Below are 4,656 nucleotides of genomic sequence, written 5' to 3'. Positions count from 1 at the left end.
TGGAAGTAGCAGTCAAGAAATCAAACAATGGAGCTATTTCCGCAAGATGGCATACTAGTCAGATGTGCTAAGCCTCCTGCTGCAACAAAGACCCAAAATATCAAGTAAAGCAGATACAGACGTCAATACTGGAACCCTGAACCTTAAATGAAGGGATAAAGTATTAGATTGGAAGCCACTGAGAAGAAGAAACTGATAGAAAATGGCAAAGGAGTGGAGATACAGAATGGAGGTTCCCAGCCAAATGGCATGACTCAGTGTGACCATCATGGAATAAAGCCAACAACTCTGCACACAGAAAGGCACCTCCACAGACTTCCCAATAGAAGATAGAGGTACAGTGTGGACACACCCAGAGCTAAGTTAGACAACATTTGCCAGGTACAACTCAAAGAGAAGCCCAGGTGTGCTCACCACAGCAGCATATATTCTAAAACTGGAATGATACAGAGAAGATTAGCATGGCCCTTGTGCAAGGATGACATACAAATTTGTGAAGAGTTCCCTATTTTTCTGTTCCTCTCTCCCCTTACCCATACCCATCTTAGCTCCACACATCACAGTCTCCTCTATCCTTCCTGCCTACCTGCACCATGTGCTGAGCATCACACCCCCAAGTAGCACAGGCACGGCCTACCAGAACCTTCCCTGCATTGCTTCCCAGCCTGCCCTGTAGGCCCAAGTACGTGCCACAAACAACCCATACCAGCAACTCCCCTTCAGCTGGACCTGCCCTGCTATACCATACCTGAGCGACTGACCCTGCCCACTGGAGAAGGAGGTGAAAAGTATCGTGCCGACAGACAAGCAAACAACAAAGAACACAGGGCCCTCCTGCTCAGACATAACCAAATAAAGCAAAAAAGCAGGATGAAACAAACAAATCTATAATCAATAAACAAGAAAAATAACTACTGAATGTGCTGAAGATAGCAGACAATATCAAAACATTTACAAAAACAGGACAGGATGGTTCCAGTAGGTGTCCAAAATAAAACACCACATGACTTTCCAGTAGAAGAAAAGATACTAAAACTATCTGATAGGGAATTCAAATCTCTAATATTCAGAGTTATGCAAGAGTTGAAGCAAAAAGCAGACAAAAATGAGGAAAAACAAATTCATGGAAAAGGCAGACAAATTCAGGGAAAATATAGACAAAAAAATGGAATAATTCAGGAAAATAATACAGGAACAAAATGCTAAAATAAATTCACAACTAGAAATCATACAAAAACAACAATCAGAAATCCAAAAGATAAACAATAAGATTTCAGAAACTGACAGTGTCATAGAAGGGCTGAGGAGCAGATTTGAAAAGATGGAAGACAGGATCAGCAAAATTGAAAACAAACACTTGGATACAACTCTGAGAAAAAAATCAGAAAAAAAGAACAAAGAAAAATGAAGAAAGCCTGAGAATTTTATGTGGGATACAATCAAAAGCAAAAATTTACAAGTGATTGGAGTTCCAGAACAGGGGAAGAAAACAGAAAATAGAGAGAGGACCATTGAACAATTGCTGACAGAAAACTTCCCCAATATCATGAAAGATGAAAAGCTGGCCATCCAAGAACCTCAATGAACCCCATAGATCCCAAAAGAAAATCACCAAGGCATATCATAATCACACTCCCTAAAACCAAAGACAAACAAAGAATACTGAGAGCAGCTTGAGAACAACAAGAAGTCACATACAGAGGAGAACCAATAAGACTAAGCTTGGATTATTCGGCAGAAACCATGCAGGCAAGAAGGCAGTGGGATGACATACATAAAAGCTTGAAAGAAAAAAATTGCCAGCCAAGAATACTATACCCTGCAAAACTCTTGTTCAACTATGATGCTGAAATTAGGACATTTCCAGATAAACAGAAATTAAGGGACTATGTAAAAACCAAACCAATCTTACAAGAATTATTAAACTGAGTACTTCGACCTGAGAACAAACAATGTAAGACCACAGGCTGAATCTAGAATGCAGGATCATACCAGCTAGATACCAACCTAGGAAATGAACTCTCAAGGACTATCCAAAACCAAAAGAATTACAACAGGGAACCAGAAAGGTTAATCTGTAAATGACAACAACATCAGAACAATAAAAGAGGGAATAAAGAGTGTAGGTATAGAACCTTCTAATGGAGATGAAGGCAAGGCAATACCATCTAATAATAGACTGTTCAAATCTAGGAAGATAAGGTTAAATTTCAAGGTAACTACAAAGCTAACAAACCTACTCATCAAAATAAAGAAAAAAAACATAAAGTTTCACTAAAAACAAACTTACAAAAACAAATTTAAAAAAAACCCCACAAACAAAAGGAATTCAGCACAGGAGAGTAAGAGAAACAAATAAAACATCAGCACCACCAAAAAAAGCACTACAAAATGACAGCAGTAAACTCACACCTATCAATAATTACACTGAACATAAATGGCCTAAATGCACCCATAAAGAGATGGAGAGTGACAGAATGGATTAAAAAAACAGGATCCACTGTCTACAAGAGACACACCTTAGAGACAAAGATATAAATTTATTAAAAATCAAGGATGAAAAAATATATCAAGCAAACAGCTACCAAAAAGAGCAAGACTGGCAATACTAATCTCAGATAAAATAGACTTTAAAACAAAATCCACCATGAAAGACAAAAGAAGGACACTATATAGTGACTAAAGAGATGATCCTTCATGAAGACGTAACTATAATAAACATCTACGCACCCCAATGACAGGGCTCCAAAATACATAAAACAAACTCTAAGAGCACTGAAAAGAGAAATGGACAGTTTCAAATTAATAGTAGGAGACTTCAATGCACCGCTCTCGGTAAAGGACAGAACATCTAAAAAGAAACTCAGCACAGATACAGAAGACCTAAAGGGCACAATCAGCCAACTTGACCTCATAGACAGATATAGAACACTCTACCCAACAGCTGCAAAGTATACATTCTTTTCCAATGCACATGGATTGTTCTCCAGAACAGACCACATCTTAGGCCACAGAGCAATCCTCAACAAGATCCAAAATGCTGAGATAATTCAAAGTATCTTCTCTAACCACAATGCCCTCAAGGTAGAAATTAACAACAGGAATAGCAAGGGAAAAAAAATCAGTTACATGGAAAGTGAATAACAGCCTGCTTACAAACCACTGGGTAACAGAAGAAATCAGAGATGGAATCAAAAAATTCCTAGAATCAAATGCGAATGTAAACACATTATACCAAAACCTTCTGGACACAGCAAAGGCAGTCCTCAGAGAACAATTCATAGCAATAGATGCACACATCAAAAAAGAAGAAAGGGACCAAATCAAAACATTAACTACACAACTCAAACAAGAAGAAAGAGAACAGCAAAAAAAGCCCACAGCCACTAGAAAAAGGAAATAATAAAGATCAGAGAAGAAATAAATGAAATAGAGAATAGAAAAAGAATAGAATCAACAAAACCAAAAGTTGGCTCTTTGAAAGGATCAACAAAATGGACAAACCACTGGCCAGACTGACAAAAGAAAAACAGGAGAGGATGTAAATAACCCAAATAAGAAATGAACTGGGGGACATTACAACAGACCAAACTGAAGTAAAAAGGATCATAACAGAGTATTATGAAAAACTATACTTGAACAAATTTGAAAACATAGAGGAAATAGATAAATTTCTAGAAACACATTACCTACACAAACTACCCCAGAGTGATGTTGAAAATCTTAACAGACCCATAACAATAGAAGAGATTGAAAAGGTAATTAAAAAAAAAACTCCCAACAACAAAAAAAGCCCTGTTCTAACACACACAAAAAAGACAAGATTTACTGGTCTGACACAGACTGGAGAAATCCCGAGAGTATGACCCCCAGACACCCTTTTAGCTCAGTGGTGAAGTCACCCCTGAGGTTCACTGTTCAGCCGGGGACAGGAAAGCTGGTGATAGGGAACCCAAGGTTGAGAAAGGACCATGTTGACATGTCGTGGGGTTGTTAACCATTTTCATAGGGCAACATGTGTACTAACTGTTTAACAAGAAACTATTCTGTTCTGTAAACCTTCATTTAGAGTACAAAAAAAAAGAATTCTCTATGTGAGATCAAATTGACAACAGCAACTGAAAAGTTTTGATGGGAAGCCTGTGGGCAGTGAGTTGAAGATAATGGTGATGGAATAATTTGGAAAAGGATAGTGAAAATAGCAGCACAACTGGAAGAATGTAATTGATGTCACTGAATTGTACGTGTAGAAATTTTTGAAATGGTGTGTCTTTGGGTATGTATAGTTTCACCCAAAAAGAAAAAAAGTCCTCCAAGGTCGAGAAGGGAGAGTTTTGACACGTTGTGGGTTTGTTAACCAATGTCATAAAACAATATGTCTACGGCCTGTGTAATGAGAAACTATTTGTTCTGTAAACCTTCGCCTAAAGTACAATAAAAAAAAAAATTTTAAAGCCCTGGCCCAGATGGCTTCCGTGGAGAATTCTACCAAACATTAAGAGAAGAGCTTATATTAGTACTATGAAAAACTATTTCAGAACATAGAAAAAGAAGCAACACTTCCAAATTCATTCTGTGAAGTCAGCATAACCCTGATACCAAAACCAGACAAAGATGCTGCAAAAACGAAAATTGCAGATTAGTATCTCTCATAAA

The 4,656-nt window shown here is 37.7% G+C and overlaps 1 non-coding gene across 1 annotated transcript; it reads left to right on the top strand.

The window, feature by feature from the left end:
• The first annotated feature begins 406 nt into the window (after positions 1–406).
• Positions 407–513, top strand: LOC111821592 (U6 spliceosomal RNA). Its single transcript, XR_002824958.1, has one exon. It is a non-coding gene; the product is annotated as a U6 spliceosomal RNA (small nuclear RNA).
• The last annotated feature ends 4,143 nt before the right edge of the window (positions 514–4,656 follow it).

Source organism: Trichechus manatus, unplaced genomic scaffold, assembly GCF_000243295.1.
Source record: "Trichechus manatus latirostris isolate Lorelei unplaced genomic scaffold, TriManLat1.0 scaffold00091, whole genome shotgun sequence".
NCBI lineage: Eukaryota > Metazoa > Chordata > Mammalia > Sirenia > Trichechidae > Trichechus > Trichechus manatus.
Note: the sequence above shows the minus strand (reverse complement) of the source record. Positions and strands in the feature narration are given on the sequence as shown.